The sequence below is a fragment of the Hippoglossus stenolepis genome, chromosome 17 (assembly GCF_022539355.2).
Source record: "Hippoglossus stenolepis isolate QCI-W04-F060 chromosome 17, HSTE1.2, whole genome shotgun sequence".
Taxonomy (NCBI): domain Eukaryota; kingdom Metazoa; phylum Chordata; class Actinopteri; order Pleuronectiformes; family Pleuronectidae; genus Hippoglossus; species Hippoglossus stenolepis.
Window position 1 is genome coordinate 21692926 of NC_061499.1, and position 22088 is coordinate 21715013.

The following is a 22088-nucleotide window of genomic DNA, read 5'->3' on the forward strand; positions in this document are numbered from 1 at the left end:
GTTGACTGCTGCAGAGCAGAAGGGAGTCACTGACTGTGGATCTGCAGCTTGACAGTTCATTTTTGCTGAGTGGTGCATACTGTAGCTTTAAGACCAGCTAGAATTTATGTTTATTTGTCAAACAGTCAGTGAGACAGAGCGAGTAGATAATCAACAGCCTTATCATTCTGTACAATACAGAGCTGAGAGCTGCTATAAAGCAAAATCTTGCAGTTTATTGTTGCTAAATTAGCCCCAATGCTAGATAAAGATATGGTTTGTCAATAGAAGACAATGTATGGGCTGTTATTGTGTAACAGTAAATTCATTCAATACTTCAAGTGAAGTAAACTTGAAAAACAGATCTGCCTGTTACACTTATACTTGTCTTTTACTAGTGTAGACATACAAGTGAGCAACTTGTGTGCTGCAGAACAGACCAAATACTTGGATACTCTTGGATGGTTTACTCTGAACCCATTGTCTGGCTGTAAGTTCACTGTATACAAGAGGTTGCATGACTTCAGTTGACAATTATTTGAGGAAAGTTTGATATTGACTAATTGCTGATGATGCCTTGAAGGAGGAGGGAATACTTTACAGCAATTTGCAAAAGGTAATGCTTATACTGTCAACAGACACCGCGTACACATCATTTACATAGAAATTAAAAACAAATAGAAACAACAACCAGCTGCAACAAAGTATTTTATATTTTGTATATAACAATAACCTGTATGCTACAATTATCATTTAAGTGGCATCATTTCAGCTGGAAACGTGCAGCTAAACTGGATGAGTTACAACTTTCACAAGACCACATTCTGAAACGTTCACAGTGTTACACAGGCAGATAATGTAGTGAGTAGTGAGGGAATCATTTCTGTCATCACAAGCTATGTTTGAAGCTACCAAAGGTGCAGATTTGTTTGAGCAAGTTGTTAAGTCTAAAACCACCCCCATCATCACCATCATCATCACCACCATCATCATCATCATCATCATCATCATCATCATCATCATCATCATCATCACCATCATCATCATCATCATCATCAGAATCATTGTCATCATCGCTATCGTCTGACATAAGACGTTTCACCAAAGAAGCAGTTCCAGTCATTACAGGCTTGATAGGAAAGAAAGTTCCCCACTCCTGCACTAGAGGTCAGAAAACCAGGTCTGTCTTAGTAAGTTGTTGTAAACCCAACCACAAAAATTGTAAATATGAATCTTATCAGCATGTCATTTCAGATACTTTGCTAACCTCCTGTTTTGTTTGTTCCTGCTTGAACTGTCACGCTCCTGGGCCTGCGGCTGCTGATGTCCTCTTCACGTTGACCTGTGACATAATGGTGAGTGAGAATACATGACCTTCTAGGTAGAGACAGAGGAAACTGGGTAAAATTCACTTTATATTACTGTGCTTTGCCTCAGACGATTGAGTAACAAGTGTGTTCATGTGACCTACTCCACTTTAATCCTATAAGAGCTGATTCTGACTCAGCTGCCACAGAGTGGAGGTGACCACAGATGACCTCCTGTGTGTTTACTGCTGAGGTGTACTCTGGGAAGCAGATGTGATGCTGTTATTCAAGTGCGAATGGAAACGTTCTAGAGGTGTGGGAGTGCTAAATTTTGCTTTCGCACTTGTGTATAGTCTATACACCTCTCACAAACACAGCATACTCTTCCTTCTAAGTTCATTTGCCTAAAAACAAAGTTGATCCAGGTGGAGATAATTTAAGAGGAGACATTACAAAGAGTATTGTGTGATTCCAAAGGCAGCAGCTGTATGACACTGTAGTACACAGAAAGGCAACATGTTTGTATATATGCAGTGTAGTGCACTGTAGTGACTACCCAACATGTGATAATGTTCTTCATGTTTGTGGTGATTTATTGGTTTGCGTTGGAGAGCAGTGTCTCTGTACGACTGAGGTTCACACAGAACATATTTCACTCAGAGAGAAGCAGTTACTATCTGAGTGTTGAAGGTTTGAAAGCCCTTCTCAGACATGTGCTCTGTTACATCATAACCACATTACCAAAGACGCCATGTTGTACTAGACACTTTTTATAAAGTTATACCTTAAGTGCCCTCAGGGACGGGTGTAGTGATGTGTGGGCCCAGGCATGGGGCCATGCTTTTCTCACCCTTTCAATAATTACCTCCACCAAGCAGGTTATACTTTCGACCTGTTTGTTTGTTTGGTGTTCCTCTGAAAGTAGACCAAACAGAAATGGGTAGTGATTAAAAACAGTTACTCAAGCACAAGCACTCCATATATATCGTTAAAGTGTAAACATGTATAATCTACCTACTAGTTCCATAAACATCTGTCTGTATGTGGAGTGCATATTTCCAGAACTGTTCATTTCATCTGCTTCACACTTGGTATGAGTTTGGTTCGATTTGGACATGTAGTATTTTGAATAAAAACTGAATTAAAAGGCGGCCAGCACTCTGTAGCAGTCAGTGGGGGCGTCCTCTGATAAACGGCAGCAGTGGTCAGTAACTGGGTCAAACCATCGCATCAGCATTTATGGAATTAGTTTCTCTTTAGCAAATTGTCTTTAAAGTGAATGCACAATGTTTGTTTTGTTGCTGCAATGCTTTATACTGAGTTAAATCACAGTAGCCTTTATTTTGAAAATTTGTGAACTTGAGTCACTTGCTTAACAGACCTCTTGAATGCCAAAAAGCTACGTATGAGACAATTACACAAGTTCAGTAAATCATTCAAAATTACATAAAAGTCACACATGTGAACTGAGTATAGTTTTATGAAAAACATTGACTATAAAATCTAACTTCCCTCTTCAACACAGAGTGTATATTCAAAGCTCAGGGCACAACATGCAGCACACAATCTACAACTACAAATCACAGGGCAAGCACTCCAAAAATGTACATATATTTCATTTTATCCAAGTGTGACTTATTGAGGGAATAGACAGGTTCTCCTTTAACCAGAAGGCCAGTGGTTCAATTCCAGTCTTCCCCATTCCACATACTGAAGTGTCCTAGGGCAAGATATACCCCAACTTGTCCTTGACTGCCATGCTGTTCTCGTAGAGAAAGTGCTGCACATAGATGCACTGTATGGATATAGGCTTTGTCTTAATGGGTGAAGGGCAAAAACTGTACTGTTCAGCACATTGAGTGGTCATCAAGATAAGAAACGTTCTACATAAATAAAGAACATTTACTATTTGCCATTCCTTTGTTTCTTTATATTTCAGATGTGAATGTTCTTGTTTTTACTCCACTGCATTATTGAACAACTTTACAGATGAATCATTTACATAAAAACATATAATCAGTGAATCACGTGTAATGAATTATTCTTCAATAAACAACCCAACTGAAACTGAAGATAAAACTAGTTCCATCTCAACCAGTTACAATCATTTGTAATAATTGTATATGTTACATGATATAACATAGCTTTGCAGTTGTGAGAGTTTTCATCTTATTCACAGTTTCTCTCCTCCAGTGTCTATATTTAGTGTGGGGACTGAATTTTGTCATTACTCTTCCACAGAGTGCAGCCTCTGTCAGTGTCCACCAGAGTGCAGCAGAGAGCAGGGCAGGAGAAATGAACAAACAGGCGGTCTCTGACTCTGATGGATTATCATTATCAAATGTCTGCATCCTGATCCAGTGGAGAGAGGAGAGCAGAGTATTTACTCACATCCAGACATCAGGCACAGTCATGATGCACATTGTACTGTAGAGGGTGCTTCTCTATCGGTGTTGTACACATTTAGCTTGTTTTTAAACAGCAACATGCAATATTACCTTGCACTTGTTTTTTTGTTTGCACTATTGCCAATGTATTATTTGAGCATACACCTCTCCAGACAATGTAAAAAATGCTTCTTATATTCAGGTACACAGTACAGTATTCATGTATTTCAAAGATTGAAAACAATAGGAATTATAACATTAATGTGTATGTTTGATAAGGGGTCCTTATTTGTATATTTCTCTTATTATCATTTATTAAAGAACAGGGCCATGGTACAGTATTTAAGTAGTTTGACTTAAATAAAAAAAAATGAATGTCTCTAAATAAACTTAAAGGTACAGTGTGAGATGTTTTGGGCAGAATAGTCAACTTGTGTTTGTTGTTTTGGACATTGCTCATTTCATCTTTTAATAAACCACTTCTCTGGATTCTTGAACTTGCACAATAATTAAGCACAAACTTGTTTGACTTTTTAACCTCACATTTTTTTCTCAAAGGTTTATGACTTAATAATCTCAGAGAATATGAGTTTTCTTCTCTGAAAAGAACTCCCCTCCCCTGGCGTTTCCACATTGGCTCTAATAGGCTTTTGTAGAAAAAAGATAAAAGAGGCAAAATATGTAAGCTTTTATCCAAAGAATGGAGTTTTAACATCAAGGGGCTCTTTGCTGATGTTTTGCAGGATAGACAGCAGCAGATGGACCTGTTCTATTTTTAGCCCAAATTCAGTCTGATGCAACAACAGAGATGGTAACAGACAGCATAGAGAACATGTTCTTGATTCTGTCTTGATGCTGACCCTTAAGGCTTTTAGGTGAATGATAAACCATAAGATAAAGCACGTAATTTAAGACTGTGTTGGTGGCCATTGTTGTGCTGGCACAGAGGTAATTGAGTGGAAGTGGAGGGAGGCATCTAAAGAGTAAATGCTCAGCTGGAGGCCACAAAGCAGATGTCAAGAGAGGAGGGGGAAGAGCGGAAGAGTATTGAACACTTCTTTGTTCATATAGGGGAAATTTGATTTACATTCCTCTTCGGGTGAATCCCACCTGAAGCAAAGCAGAGGAGCTGCAATCAGTGGCTGGATCTGCTGTTTGGAGGAGTTTGATAAAAGTGTTGATAACACTGGTCAATTCCAGGTGTTAACATTGGCTCAGACTCTGAGCCTCAGAGCATTGGAGCAGAAGCTGGTAGGGCAGGTGTGTGTTTGGTCAGCATGTTGTTGTTCATACTGCCTGTATCTCCTGGTGTGAGGTCCCATCGTGGGATCTCTTCCTTCTCCTCTGGTGGTTGTTCCTTGCTGAATTGAAGTGTTTGCATTGCAGGCAGTGTTTCCTCAGACCAGAGAGACTCCCATCTATCTCTAAAAGCCTTTATCTCTTGCATTAATGCCCCGATGTTGGCTGCCTCGGTAGCTGCTTTCTGACATGCCCTAAACTCTGGATAATCCCCTGACATTCTCCTGAGCGGCTGTATGTGAAGGAGTTTCTCCAGCCAGCCCCCTAGTAACAATTAGTAACTAACTAAAAGATAACAACACTGATGAAGATGTCAAGAGACCTTTTGGTCCCTTTATTTTTTGAAGCCCAATTTTTCGGAGGCTGAGACATGATGCTCAATTGCTATAGATTCAGAACTGCCAAAACCAGAGAGAGTTACCTGGAGCTGACAGGGTTATTCTGCATGGTGGTTGAGGCTTCAATGTAAGAAAGGTTCATTTAATATCTTGTTTCAGTCCAGCAGCAATCTTACGCTTGTCTCGGTCTGCACCAAACCTCATTTGTATTTGAAGTGTTTTGTCTACAAGCTGGTGGTAATCTTCAGGGGGGACAGGGGACATGTGGGGGTGGTGGCAGTGGTGTTGTATTCTGGTGTTCTCTCTCTGCTCCTCTCTGGGGAGCCTCCGTGCTCCATGCTGTCTCTTCACCTCAACAGACAGTCTGGCTTAGCACCTGCTCCTCACACTGGGGGAAGGGGGCGGCTGCAAGTGAAGGGGGGAAGGGGCTGTCAGGGCAAAGGGTGGCCTTTTGTGAAGTGATGGGGGAAGGAGTGTGTGTATGACTGTGTGAGAAGCTCTGACTGTACAGATTGCTGATGCAGGGAGCATTGAGCTGAACACACCCCATCCCAAACAAAAGCTCTCAAAGTGGCTTAGATATGCTGATTATAACCATGATGCTGTATAAATGGAGACCAGCACAATCTTTTTTTTATTGTGCACTGGTGTGCTGCTTCATTCTTCATTGGGTCTGATTGTGAATGCTGGAGATAATGTTTTCCATTTTTTTCAAAGATGGAAAGAAAGACGTTTTACTAGACATCTGCTAGCAACTGGACGATCATTTTATTCCGCTGATATTTTTATTTCCAGGCTTTATTGTTTTATCAAATCTCAGATGAGAAAAATTTTTAAACAATTTTTCAATTATGCCACAAATGCCACAAAATGAATTAATGTTGGAAATTTGAATTTATGTTTTGATATGTGATAATATGTGTTTCTGCAAACAACATTTTTTTATTTGCCTTGTACCATGACAAAAAAGTGCCATATCAATGTTGTTCATATGTAAAATATTGTTTTCCTCACTTTTAAAGGAATAAAACCACCAAAAAACATTCTTCTGTACTGCATAATAAAAGTTTAGTTCATGATAAAATTATTCACTTTCTCTGAAAGTCTGACCAATATCTGCTAGGGGCTGATGAAAGCCTGAGATTACTAAGATTACTAGATTTTTAATTCTAAATAAATTGAATTAACAAGTTGCAATTTGCTTTGCACACATTTTACCACCAGCACTACTTCACAACAGTACTGTGAGCGTGATGATAGAGAAACGTTCCTCTCTTTGCGTCGGTTTGCAACACATATATTTAATAGAACTCTTGACTATGGAGAACTGGGTTCTTACTCAGGGAATTCAATGAGATTATCAATTCGTGGAGTTGGATATGAACCAAACTTTGAAATTAAGTTAAGATGCAAAATATAATTTTTCCATCCTTTTTTGGAACCAAACAACTGGATTACATCACTCACTTGTTGAAGGTTGAATGATTCCAAGAGACAGCATGAGGTTCACTACCTTCTTCAGTGACACCAGGAATCGCTCCAGTATCCTGTAACTCATACATCTCACAGTTGCATCATCTGTCAACACAATATAATGCTCCACCAGTTTTGTGCAACCTGGGTATTTTCTGAATTAAGTAAAGGTTTCACCTGAGACTGCTTTTTTTTAGAGAGATGGCTCAAATCAAGGTCAGCGGATGTTGGCGAAGGTAAGTAATGGTCATCAACTTCCTCTTCCTCATCCACACCTCGAATCAGCAACACTTATGCTCCCTTCTCAACTCTTGGAACCCACTCTTTGAGAAGGTTAACATGAAGCACACGGCACACACTTACGGTGGGTCCAAGTTTCCTCTGCACCTCAAAAGGCCCCTGCCACTTTGTCAGCAGCTTGCTTTCAAGAGTTGGCAGCCCATTGTTGCCCAAGCTGAATATTACATCTCAGGCCGCCTGAGGAACCTCAAGCTGCTTAACCTGGCCATGCTGACGGTACAGATCCCCTTTCTTTCCCTTTGTCTAGCTCAGCAAGAAGGTGAACAAGGTTGGATTACTTTGCTGCATTTGAATTATATTTGTAGGAAATTGGAAACCCAAGGGCTTGTCTGGAGCATCTTCAACTGGTGGTTTTAGAACAGTGTGTTTGGATTTATCTTGCCTTCTTTGGCTACATGGCTTCCGATACTTCCTGGATTGAGTCTCAACACCATAGGCAGGGTACTGAGGATTGGGGAATTGTCATCTGCATGTTTTGCTTTAGCTCTTTTAATAGCCACACTATAACTTTACAGATGGGAATTGTCTCGAGAGTGCGGATGACATTAGCTGATCCATATTGCCTGTGCACAAGGGTCTGAGTACTGCCAGCATCGATCAGTGCTTTAAGGATTTTCCCATTAATCTGCGCTGTGGTCATTTTAATTGACTGATTACCCATAGGTTTAAAGTCAATCTTCTGACGTGGAACAAAACACATTTGAGTGAGATAAGCTGGATTTTTGGGGGGAACGTGGTTTGGTGTGACCTTCTTGTCCGCACAGATAACAAATTGGTGCTCTACTAGGAGGTTTTGAAGTTGAATAAGCTCGTCGATGTGTCCTAAGCAGTCTTCCAGGCGGCATTGCTCCATGGCTGGCTCTTTTTGCGGGTGGCAACAAACACACGTCAACCAGGGTGGCAGCTTCAGCAACTGATTTAGGACCATGCTCCTTAATCAAAACCTCAAGCTCAGGGCAGAACATTCTAAAGTGTTGTTCTATAATAATGATTTCACCAATTTCTGCAACGGTTTTATCTATAGGCTGGATCCACTTCCCATAAAGCTAATTTAGCCGGACATACAGCTCCTTTGGGCTCTCTCCAGGTGCAATGTTTATGGAGCGGAACCTCTCCCTGTAAGGGTTATTATCCTATTTTTTAACTTGTCATAATCGAGTGAATCATCCATATGCACATAGGCACCTCTGGCTTTACCAGTCAACGGTGGGATAAATTGAAAGTCCCTGTCAGATTTTGGCCACCGACATGCCACTGCAACTCTCTTAATAATCTTTGTCAATTTCTCTAGTTATGGCTCAATCGAGACTGACCTGTTGGACCTGTGGATGGATGTATTATTTCCGAAGGGGAGGCAGCTTGGGCCTGTGGATGGTGGTTATCTGCATCTGGATACTCCAGGGCCTGTGGCACCGGTCAACTGGGCTCTGGGACAGTTTAAGTGCAAGCCTGCACTTCTCACTGCAGAAGCTGAAACTGATGCTGTAGTGCCTTGAAACAACGTGTCGTGTGGCCTCCTCCTCCTCGTGTGGCCTCGGAGCGTTGGCTCTCAAACCTCTTCACCCTCAGGGCCTCTGGTTCAATCAGAAACATTGAACACCTGTTCTTCTGGTCCAATGTGTGGGTCTTTAGTCTCTGCTCGATTTACTCTTGTGCTTCTTCCTCTGCACTACATTGCTCATAAAAAAAAAAAACAGAGTGAAAAAAGTAGAAAAAAAAAGTCTGGAACACTTTGTCATGATTTCACCATTTATTGCACAAATGGGAATACCGTTATGCTTGGATTAGCCAAGCAGCATGTGCATGTGCAAAACCCCCCCCCCCACTGGGTGTAGCAGGCAAGATACATTTTTTCAAGATGAATACCATTTACCACAAACATCTCAGTGCTAAATGGCGGAGGCTTGGGGGGGTGGAGGCAAGTTGCCGGCAGCAGGGCGTTAGTGGCAGTGTAGCTGAGCAGGGATCAGTGAGGGGGAGGTAGTATTTAAAGGGTTGTTTTGTTGAGAGAATGGGCTGTGATTGGTGAGTGACTGACGAGCAGCTATAAAGCAGTAGCTGACAGCTTATGACCTATGTTATTTATCTGTTTTGCTGTTGTATATGTGAATGTAATGTAAATTTTAAAAAAGTGCGGAAGGGTTACTGACATTTAAAGTCACTGTGTGGCAGCACATGCAGCCATCACCTGTTGCCTAGCAGAGATGTTACCGAGACTTTACCACTTGAACACCAAGCACACCATGTAAATGAATTCCCACACTTACGTAACGGGAGATTAGACCCTTTTCCCCGCAGCCATTTTAATATGAAATAGTAGGTAGTAAACACCGGTGTTACTAAGCACATTAATTAAGGTTGTGCTCTATTTAGATAGAGCCTTAATTATTCATCATTAACAGTAGCAAATGCTTGAAAACAGTTCTGTGTAAAGGGAGGAACACAACAAAGTTAGTGAAGCACCTGCCGACTCTCAGAATACATTTGAGTAGTGATGGGACACACAATACCAACGTTTTGAAGCTGTGTCAAGATTCTGAAGCGATTTAGTGTACAGAAACAATCATTTTCAATGCACAAGGCTCTTATTTTGAAACTTGAGACGGGAAGGACTTATGTTAAGCTTGCGAGATGTGATTCAGGACGTGGAGGTCACGTTCATCATCACAAGCATGAAAGGCTGAAAAGATGTTAAGTGAGAAGAGAAATGTAAATAGACATGGGGGGCCATATTCACGTTCATCATCACAGCATGCATGATTTGCTGGAAAGACGTTATGTGAGAAGACAGACGTGATCCATATTTTGCTGTCCACATTACAACTGATATTATGACAATACCGTCTAGTTTGGAGCTGGAGTATTTTGCTGTTTTAAGCACTGAAACTATTACTGTGTTGATTATTTTATTTAAGTTAGGTTTAATTTATTATGTAAATTTGTTATGTAAAAGAGTGTAGCACTTATTTATATTTGTAGATTGAAGTTAAGAACATGTCAAACTGTTAACAGTTATAGTTAGGGTTGGATTATTTTCAAATTTGCCATAGCAATATAAAGCTGTTCTTCTTCTGTGTAGCGTCAAAAATCCAAATGATACCCAACCCTATACTTAATACATAGACATGAGAGGGACGTCCCTCCTCTCATCTCACATCTGAAAAAAAGTGAAAGGCATTACAATTAGTTTGAGGAAGTCAGTAGTCTACTTCTCTTGATATGTTGTCTGCTGTTTTGTATCTGTAAGCAACAACCTCTCTGTTGCTTATTGTTGTTTCTGTGTCCCATTTAAAGATTGTGTTCTTGTTATTCATTATTTAGAGGTTCTGCGTAATGCCTGATCTGATCACAGAACGTTGATTCGCATGCTCTCATGTGAAAGTAGGACTACTACACTCAATTAGAACAAAAAGAAATGGGATTGTATCCACAATCTACAACAAAAAGAGAGATGCCGGGCTGGTTTGATATATTTATGAATTCATTCAACTGAATTTAACTACATGCTCTCCTCTTTTACTGACACACTGTTTGCAATCCATGAGTAGAAATGGAGGCATTGATTTCTATGGCACAGGGATCCTTGGTTACTGATTGTGGAGCTTTGCCATTAACAGCTGCTTCCCCAGCAGTGATTGGAGCAGGCTGCTCCCTCCACTGCTCCTATTGGTAATTCCGCAAATACACTTGCCTTATTACATTCAAAGCTCCACCCTGCTGTACAAAGAAGGGGGAGCCAAAGGGTGTGGGCGAGGGTGTCTAAGCCCTGTGTGCAGTCTTACAGGAAAGATGTTGTTTCTCTGTATCATTTTAGCCTGGCTATTTGGTTCCCTTTGTACTTTTGCCCCATTAGCCAACAAAATATATAACTCATTATAATTAAATATTATGATTTTTGAAGCAAGTATATAAAAAAAAATTGAGTCAGAGATAGACACAAAGTGGGGGACAGGGAAATGTTTTTCAATGTATACATAATGGGAAATGTTTTTATTTAATGATGACAGTCAATCCACTGTTACATAGGGAAGGATGGTATGGTTACAGGCGGCTGTGGATAAAGCCCTTACTACAAACATGAAGTCATAGCTAAGAGTTCAGTGCTGTAAAATGCAGACAGTGGTAGAAAACAGTGATATGGTTAAATGAGACCGATGACACTGCTCATCTCTGAACATGACATGCTTACATGTACACTTCTTACTAGACTTATAGCATATAATTTGCAATCTTATTAAATCAATGTTATAGCATAACTGTGATATAGCCACTGCGATACATTCATTATGAATAAAAATGTTATAAACAGGCAGCCAGTGCTCTGTAGCGGTCAGTGGGGGTGGTGTACCTTGCTACCAATCCTCGGATAAACTACAGCAGCAGTTGGTAACAGGGTCAAACCGTTGGTCAAAATCACTGCCAGATCATTTTTATTTTGAATATTGAATCTTTTATTGTACCATATCGGACACAGACATGTGCCCCTGAGGGTTGCTGTCCTGGCAACAACATTCATTGAATCATTTCTTGTTAGGCAATATGCCTTCAATGTAAATGAAAAAAACTTGCTATATACTGAGTGGGATTACAGAGCTTTTATTTTGAAAAGTTGCATCTGAAGTTTGTGTTGAGAGCTCTAAAATAGCACACATACAATGTATGAAAAATATTTGCATTTAAGTAATTCATTCAAAATGATGTATAAAGCACATATATGAACAGAAGTAAAGCAAATTCAGTTTTATTTTAAGAAAAACTATATTGACTATAAATTCTTCATTGTAGATAAATCAGGTCGGATAAATACAAGTTTTCAGACATCACTCTGCATCATAGACTGTTTATAAAAAGCTCAGCACGCAAACAATAACAAAGAGACAGTATATTGTAGAACTGCTTGAGGAGGACAAGGGCTCACTGACGACAGTGAATAATTCCAAAGTAGCTCCGGAGCATTACCAGAGGACAAGTAAACAGTCCGTTTCAAACAGGCAGGTTGAGAACAGACAGTGGCAGTCGATGCATTCGTTCCAGTCAAATTCGAAGTGTATCTGAAGCCTCCTTCTCGTGGCGCCTCCTCTGGCTGCCTGTCAGACAACACTGAGGGCACAGGCGGCGCGCGCGCTCCGTTTGCTCCTGGTACCCAAACACATTGTCAAACGCCGCCTGATAACGCTCATCAATTACTATATTAACGGATACTGGTGGGGGACAGTGACCGCTGAGCATCTGCCTTCACACACGATCCTTTTTTCATCTGGATGATCTGAGAGGAGCGGGGTGAGTGTCCACATCACATGTGAGCTGCCCACACACACACACACACACACGCACGCACACACTGTGTTGACATTTTTCACATTCAGCGCCATTTGCAGACAGGTACACCTACCGCCCCTTTTATTGTCCCCGCTGTCAAACGCACATTTTTACATTTCGTATTATGGAGCAAATGTTGCAGGGAAATGCGGTTTAAAATGTCCACACTGCTCTGATGTGTGAGGATGTTCACAAAGCTGCTGTGGTGATGTGAACGAGAGCAGATGGGCTGACCAGGTCTTTGTAAACAGCGACACTTTCTTTCATAATCTCTGCCACAGAATCGCCACAGTGAAACGGTCACTCGCAGGTATTTCTATTTATAATCTGTATTTATGATTTCTGTTTATACTGATCATCCCGGGAATCAGGGTCCATGTCATCAGCCACAGTGGGAGCAGGCGTTAGTCTGTGGCATCTGTGTTCTCCTCCAGCAGACTACAGAGTCACCATGGAGACTGTCGGTGGTGTTCCAACAGTGCGTTTAATTGTTCTGTTGAAGAGAGAATCGTCTGCACCGTTCGATTCAAATATTTCTGTGTTATTTTGCGTCTCGTAATTTATTCCGCATTATCTTCGGTCAAATCATATTGATTTACATAATATAAAAACAGGAAGGAAAAGCATAGAGAATTGGTAGTGTGATGATAAAATAGAAAGAGCTAAAGAGGTGAAAGGATTAGGAGAAACTAAACAGATAACAGATGCAGTAAAAGACATTAAGATAAAATAATGTTGGATATGAAGAAAATCACGAGACAAGCTCAGTCTGAACACCAGCTTGGGGGCAGCACCAGAGAAAGTCTGGTCCCCTCTTTAAGATGAGAGTGACCTGAGTGACCTGAGGGCAGAACATGGGATCAGTGATATAATGAGTAGCTACACCAATCATAAACCAATAGTGAAAGGATAAGAATCAGATTTGTAGTTAGCTGGGAACCAATTCAGCTGTGATATGTCATTTTTCTTTAGTGGAAAATCCGGAAGTTCAATTTGGAACAGTTGTAATCAAGAGAAGGTGGAACTGGTCGACCCGATGTACAGGGAGCTGCAGATGGATGATTGTTTTATGTAAACACAGCTTCTAAGTATGACTTGTTGCAGATGCTAGATATTTCATTACTGCCATGCCGCTTTACCAAATTAGTCTCTCTAACAACTTCTGGGTACTTACCTGTAAGCTCAAAATTTAAAATGTAAAACTCTACATTATGAATTGTCAGTTATAGTAGACTCTAGTTGAAGAGTTGGATTGAATCCGTGGAAAGTCTCATTGTGCTGTACTAGTGCAGTGGCCATTTACACCTGTCTGTTTGGTATGGGCTGTTTGCTTGGCTCGTGTTGATGTTCTGGAGCGGAATTGTTCCTTGTGATTAGTGAGTCCTCCTTAAACAGTTCTACAATATACTGTCACTTTTTAGTGTTTGTGTGCTAGACGTTGTGTGATGACATTTTACACAGTTTGATGCAGAGTGAGGTTAGACAACTTTGCATTCATCCTACCTGGTTTATCTGCACTGAAGAATTTGCAGTTTGAATTCCACTCAATTTGCTTCATTATTTTCAGTCGAATATGGTGAAATAAAAATAATACAAAAATACTTAAATGATTTGGCAGGGATTTTGACCTGCAGTTTGTCCCAGTTACGGACTGCTGCTGTAATTTATCCAAGGACATGGAAGAAGACATTTTCAACTCGGCCCACAGACTATTGGCACGCTATGCCACACCCACTGACTACCCACTGACTACCCACTGACTACCCCCTCGGCTGTGGCTGAGGGGGTAGAGCGGTAAACCTGAAGGTCGGCAGTTCGATCCCCAGTCTTCCCCATCTGCATGCCGAAGTGTCCTTGGGCAAGATGCTGAACCCCGAATTGCCCCTCATAGAACAACAAAGTGCTGCTAATAGATGCACTGTATGAATGTCTGTGTGAATAGGTGAATGTAAAACTGTACTGTAAAGAGCTTTGAGTGGTCATCAAGACTAGAAAAGCGCTATATAAATACAAAACCATTTACCATTTACATATAAGGTAGTTTACATTTTTTTGTTTATTAAAATATAATAATATTGAATCCAAATTGCACCAAATGTTGCACTGCACTTCCCTGGACCATTGAGAAAACACATGCCAAGTGTGAAGCAAATCATTTTAATGGTCCGTGTGATATTCATTTCACATAGACAGACATTTGTGGAATTAGTATGTCGATAGTAGGTCTATATAATCATATATCAACATGTTGTAATGTTATAACATTCATATAATGCTGCTGGTGAAGGTAGATCACTTTTACCGGTCATAATCATTTTCATACATTCTTGTGGAGAACCCGATCTGCACGTCTCTGTTTTTTCATGTTTTAGGTATTTCACTTACATCCTTGTCATTATTAACCCCTTAATGTTTTTTTTTACAATATGAAACACTATCTTCTGTGTGGTCATTTAAGGACAGTACTCTTCCTTTAAGTTGTATTGTCCGGTGGGGATACATTGTAGACTTATATGAACTAGTATATTCAGCTGTATCACCAGTCAGCAGCTGGATGTAACTGTGTCAGTTTGAATTAGAAGACAACACCGATCATCAGTTAGGGGTCTTTTTCCTTATGGTGATGTTGTGTGAAATGTGCGGCATGTCCCCTGAGGTGAGCGTGAAAATGAGCTGATGTAAGGCAGCAGAGGCTGACAGGGCTTTATCCTGTACACATCACTTACTCATGAGTGAGGCACAGTGCTATGGTGCATATGTATAGAGCTGCATGCAGCTGCGGGTGTAAGGCACAAACCTTCATATCTTCGTAATTATGAATGAATTTCATATACATGAGTAAAGATTTATTGTGAACATGTATAAAAAATATAAGCCTCTTTCACTGTAGTGGGCTGAGGTATTGATAGTGGCGCCAAGTCCTCGCCAACAGAGAGCAGGCTGTTGTCATGACTTTTCATGTTATGCTATTTACTGTCAACTCTGTCAATTCAGCACTATTGGCTATATTGTAAACGTCAATTAATATTCAGAGCAATTCCCTCCATAGCAAAATCCGCTATAGCATTTTGTTTTTACCAGACACACGTAAATGTAAGGAATCGTTTGTTTTTTGTAGTTTTCGTCTCCTTGTTCTCATTTTAAAAGACCTCTTGGCTAGTTGTAGCTGAAATGTTCCTCATGCGCCTGCAGAGGCTTTAAACCAATCAAACACCGTTCATGTGCAGAGAGTAGAGAGTGGATGAGTAGATGTCGGCTACTTGGTGTGGCACTTCTTCTTCATGTCTCTCTTGACTCATCTGCCTCTCTATCTGTGTCTATATTTATCCCTCCCATCCTGATTTGTTTCACACTCACATGCTCATCATGTTTGTTCTTCATCTCTCGAGTCTGCTGGTGAACAAAGAAAACCATGCCGCCACACTGTACATCTCCTCCTTTCTTCCATATTAACAAACATTGACATAATCGTGAATTAGACACATATATCTCAAACATCACACCCTAACTGATGAGTTCAGTGTGAAGGTTCATTCTTGACCTTGGTGATAGTTGTTTGACACAATAAATGTGACTGAAATTCCACTTACAAACTTCTTTTGCGAGCTTCTTCTGGAGCTCAAACCAAAGTCGTCCTCATCTGTAAACAGAATTCATGACATATTTGAGATGCAATCCCTCAGACCCCATTTCTAGGTGTTCTGGGACGCATCTTTTAACATTGTTTAAACAAATTGGTCCAGGGCCACACTGAGGGACCGCTTACTCATCTGGCCTGCTTCAGCCTCATAATGAACCAAAATATTTTTTACACTTCTTGATGTTTCATGACCAACACATTGTGATTTGCCATTTTAAAAATGTTACTTCATAAGAAATGTGCACAGTGCACACACACACACACACACACACTCACACACACACACACATCTGTATATACTCAGACAGCAACATAATTTTATCTTGTGAACAGACGTGGTCAAAGAGTCTCCAGTTTTTATTTTGTACAAAATGAAACTAAAAGTTGCATAATTGTACAATTTGTCCAAATTCGTTGCAACATGAGATGATCTTCGTTTATTTTTTCAAATGAGTGAACAGTTTTAGAAGTGGATAGTAAAATGTTGACTTTACACTTTACACCTTTTATACAGAACTTGAGCATGAAGATTTAGTTTTTCCTGGATTTTTCCCAGATAAGATTGTTGAATTTGCGGCATTCGTCCAAAGCAGCTGCACACATTGTTTCTGAGCGTGGCTGAAAATGTTGGCAGCATTTCATTCAGGGAGGGCGCTACACCAGCATAATGAATTAATGAATAATAAATTAAACTGACAATAAGACCAAATTTTTGTATTTTCCATATAATACTGTCACATAGCTGCAATCAAACATCAACGCTGTATATTATCATGATGAGGATTTAGATAAAGAAACAAAAAACTCTTGATATTTGTCTGTGTTTTGTACTTTGTAGTGTTTTGAAAGTGTTCCTTGCTTCCTTCACCGTCACTGATGCCTCTTGTCCAAAATCTTTATCCCATGCGCGTGGTCGTGTGACACTTAACTGCCCTCTCCCCACACCGTTTCTGTTATGCCTCATTTTTTTGTGTATTGTTTTATTTTACTTGTGTCTCTCGTTAAATATTCACTGCCTCAGATTTCATCTGGGTCAACCTGACTCCCAGTTTCTGTGTTGTTGTCAGAGCTCATGCTAGCAGCTGTGTGTGTGTGTGTGTGTTGGGACAAGGAGGGAGGGGTGTCCAGCAGTGACTGATAGGCATCCGGCTTCCTCTGGCCTCCACATCAGCACACAGCAGCCTTTAATCCCACACACGGCCCGATTAAATTTAAAGCCGATTTCAGTCCTTAAGCTCACTTTCAGCACTCAGGCGACCACACAGTCTGAAACACTACAGATATGCTTAAGTATGTTATTCCTTTTCACAAATGCATTTCAGTTTTAACCTGTGAACCAGGCTTCACTCTGGGTCTAAATTTAAGAATCTATTTGAAATCTTAAAACTGCCTGGCCTACATCAAACAATTTAATCGTTACTTTACTTTGATCCGTGTTTGACTGTATTATTGCTCAGTGTAGAATGCAAGATCGTTTCCATTACTTGAGCTTCTACAAAGCAATGGATTAAGAAAGAATACAAGTACAGGTATGTGCCCTGTATGGTCGGTGTGTTTAATGCCAGATGTTGCAGCATCTGGGTAAGATCTGTGACCTCTGACCTTACAGTAGCTCTGTGTGAAACCTTTTTGACCCTTAGTCCTGTACTGTGGAGCAGCAGAACTACGCAACCACTTCAGGCTATGAAATACAGTCTGTGTATGTTTTAAGATTACCAGGGAATGATGCGATGGTGGTCCATAGAGGTCCATTACTTATTATTTGGGTGAATGTTTTTTCGCTGGATAGATTTGACCTCAACCTTCATCAAATTACATGCTGTGTGTTCTATGAATCATGTTTGGGTGTAAAAAAAAAAAATCTCTTCTTGTTGTTTGATGGCGGTGAAGTAGAAAAGGCAGAAATATAATATGTTGTACATTGAGGGAAATATGACTACTAGTATTACTATTGAGATGTTACAACACAATCATTGTTACTATAGGGTGCCTTTAAAGCAATGGAAAGTTTTATTAAGATATAAATACAAGATATACATACTGATGGCAAAGAAATATTATAGAACTACGAAAAGTATTTACTTACATCATGGTAACATTAGAAATAATACACTGCAGCTGTCACTAATCCTACCACACATCCTCAGTGACTATACAAATACTAACAGTGTTGCTCCCTAAACCTCTGTCAGTCATAATCATCAGGAATAATGTCATATTGTTATTTTATCAGACATCTGCTGCATCATTGCAATTATATAATTTAGGAGACTACAAAGTTGTACAGCTCTAATCTTGTTTCTGAGTTACTAGATACTCAGTTAGGAAGCATAGGTCAATGTAGCACCAATGGGTTTTTGTAAAATAAACCCACTGACCCATGATGGGTTAAAGTAGCACTAACATTTTTGGTCAGGCTAGATTACTTACAGACTAGATATTTCTTTCCTGTTGCATATATAAAATCACCATGCTGAACAAATCAACAAACAGCTTGTTTTGCTGACCACACTTCCAGGTAAAAGCTGATGTTCATATTTGGACTCAAAAGCTGCACACTCGGGTGTTCTCTGTGGCACCTGCTACAAACTGCTGCCCTGGACCATACGGTGTCTGAACAATCAGCCACTAGAATTTGAAGTCGTTTTTGTGCGTGTTATTCTCATTACAAATCCATCAGTACACCTGGAGCTGTGGAGCACACACTTTGACTTTTCTCTGCCCTGTCAGCAATAATGTGGCTGCGCCAGCATCCATGTTGTACTGCAGGCTGCCAACAGCTTTTGGAACTTCATGTGGTGGCAAGCTGTCCACCCTCAGTCTGCCAGCATACCTTTAAGTGTTGTTTAGAAAGTATTCAGACCAGTATTCAGACCACTTCAGTCTAAAAAGATTATCAGGCCAGTGGCCTTGGAGCCCATCAACAAAGTTTGATTGTGTCTGATCCTGCACTGATCACTAAGTGCTGATGTGATGCTACTTCAGATGAGTAATGATATCTCAGTAACAACTGAAAAACCACAGAACAAAATTCATGGAGATCTGGTGATATTATAAGCTAACTTGTTGTTGTTATTTATTGTATAGGGGATAGCATACTTTTTAAATAAATATGGAAAAGAATTGGCTTGTAAAGAGCTTCAAAACGATATTAAAACAATTTCTCTGTGACCTATATATCTATATATAGGGGGGGGGTAGAGACAGTTAAAGTCACAGTGTCCGTCAAAGAGTTCAAACTTCATAAGCCCATATTTCCCTTAATTATTTGGTTCCACAGGTTTCTTATGTGACCAAATCGGCATGAAAATATTAAGATTTGTGACAGTGTGGCCCAAAAGTGGGATGTTTGGACACGGAATGACCCATTTCTAGAATAAAACAAACAAAACTAATAAGCAGTTTCAGGACAAACTAGAGTAAAGAGGTGGTGAAGAGGTGATTATTAAGGATATTATTTAGCATGCGAATCTTGCTGCTTTCATATGGCTGCATGGGATGTAATGCCTGAAGCAAAGGTCTTCCATAAAACAGCTATGTGGACAAACAGATATTGTCAGAATCAGCCATATGAGCCTACTTTACAAATCAGTGCAGACAACATTATTGACTACATTATTCCTTTAGGCTATTGCTGTGCATGTGCCCACATAATTCAAGTTGCTGTTGTTAATAAAACCCCTTCTGCAGCACACAGTGGTGAAGTGTGGGTCAAACCATAAACTGCAGGTTCCACCAGAGATGTTATCAGAGACAATCCATTCAAAGAAACGTCTGTAACACCACAACAATCAATTGTATGACACGTATCCTCCCCCTCCCCTAGTGAGCCAATTATTTGCTTTTTAACAGCCGAGTGTGTTGATGTTTAGTAGAAGTATGATAAGTGAAAAAAAGTTTTTTGAATTTTATTTTGGGGCAAAGTCACCAAACAATTCAGTAGTTTTCATCAGATTTGACATTATATACTTGCAGTTTTTATGTCCTAGTTCTCCCATTGAATGTATATCAAGATAAATGATACATCTATACTGTACAAAAATGTAACCAAAATATTCAGGATGCGTGCTCCGCCGTTTTGTTCTGCTGATGTCATTTGGAGTCAGAGTCTCTGCATTACTGATCGCACAGTTGAGCCATTGTCATAAGTCAAGCTAGTTTCAGCTGTCAATCATGACGTTTCACCCTGTATTTTTTTTAATGAAACAACTAATTAAAACCAAACTTGAACACTTGAACATACTTCAATGTGATAAGAAGTGCCTAAAATGACAGAAACCATCTTTGAAACATTTTTATTGTTTTTTTAGTTTGTGTTGAGGAATTTTTGACCATCCTCACACATTACTGTATATGCCACTATACATAATGTATATAGTGTAATTCTGTACAGAAGAATCGTGCCTGTCTAATTCAACAGATACTCCCATCTCTCTCTAAGCAGTACCCAAGCTCAGGTTATAGATAAAGGGCCAACCAACAGTACATTGTAGTGTCTACGTTGAGGGACTTTCATATCTAACTCAGATGCGTCAGACAGAGAGGCACCAACCTCAACTCTTTTGTGTATTTCACCAGTGGCAAGACGTAAGGACACAATGTGATTTAGGATTACATACTTTAGGCTTAACTATCCAATAGGATGCAAACACCTACATGTACCATAGAGAGTGACGGCAATTCTAGCCATTCGTGGATGTGCTGTTAGAATGGGTGACGCAAGTAGAGGGAGATATATGCAGATGCTGTGGGAGACATCTTCAGACTTGGGGGTGACAATTGCTCCTGTTGCTCTGTTAGTGTTTGTATATTGTTTCACCTCCTGGTCTCTTTGATGCATCAAGTCTACATTAAACTCTTCTGCATAAGACATCAGCTGCTGCCTGAGTTCTCCTTTCACCAGCTTCCAGAAAACGTCCATAACTGTTTGGTGCATGTCCCATCCACTAATATGGAGGGGGCAGAGTTTGTGACTTACACCTCAGCCAACCACAAGTGGGCAATCAAGGTGATTTTGCTCCACTTTTGGGGGCGGTCCTGTCGTCCATCTTTACATAGTCTATACTCTCTCCCCTTCATTTTGATGTCAGCCTGGTGCTGACTTGTGAGACAAAGACAGAAAATGTTGTAGAAATGCTGCTCAATTATTGGGTATCAGGATGCCAATATATCAGAGCAGAGGATGTCAAGGATTATAATATCAGAGGCCGGTGGCTGCACTTTATTTTTTTTAAACATTAGTGGATGAGCTTTGCTACAACACAATGTTAAATATAACTATTAAAAGTGAAAGTATTATAGTAGAGCTCAATCTGAGGTGTCTCAACATATCTATTGAGGTGAAAAAAGGAAACTTGATCTCGCTGCTGTGATGCATCTTCATTAAGCTTGATGACATGAGACGGCTGGGATTTCTCTGAATGTCCTCATTGGCCATTGCTCTTTGAAAATGAAAGAGCTTAAATGACATCATCAGGGGTGTGTTTGCAGGCAGTGTTGCCAACATACCGCCAACCTTTCAGACTCCTTCAGTATTTTTTTTCCATCTAGCAGCAAATCTAGAGACTTTTGTGGCTGAAGCTACTTTTCACAGAAGTCACCAGTTCTGTTCCATGAGAGAGCGGGGTACACATCTCTGTGTTCAGGCTTTTCAGAGAGTGGAGGAGAGGTGTGGCAGCAGTGTGGTACCCAGATGGAGGCTGTGTGCTGTGTTCTTCCCATCAATGTTGTAAATACTGTTATTTTGATGATGTGTTCAGTTACTCGTGGCATCTATATTGCACTTCGGTCCGTCCTGGGAGAGGGATCCCTCACATGTGGCTCTCTCTGAGGTTTCTATGTTGTTTTCCCCTGTTAAAAGGGTTTTTCCTTACTCTGGTTGAGGGTTAAGGGCAGAGGATGTCGCACCTTGTTAAAGCCCTATGAGACAAATTGTGATTTGTGAATATGGGCCATAAAAACTCACCCCAAGTCACAGCTCAGTCGTCGTCTTTATCCTATGTGTCTGACGATTTTGTCAAACAATGTGATGGTTATAAAATCAGGA

At 40.2% G+C, this 22088-nt stretch overlaps 1 protein-coding gene across 2 annotated transcripts in view; it reads left to right on the plus strand.

Annotated features, from left to right (window-relative positions):
* The first annotated feature begins 12190 nt into the window (after positions 1-12190).
* Positions 12191-22088, plus strand: part of epb41a (erythrocyte membrane protein band 4.1a) — a 55604-nt gene continuing 45706 nt past the window's right edge. Inside the window, exon 1 of one of the 2 annotated variants that reach the window (XM_035183429.2) lies at positions 12191-12363. The gene's annotated coding sequence lies outside the window, so the exon portion shown is untranslated. The remainder of the gene's footprint in view (positions 12364-22088) is intronic. The other variant, XM_035183428.2, reaches the window with a different exon arrangement.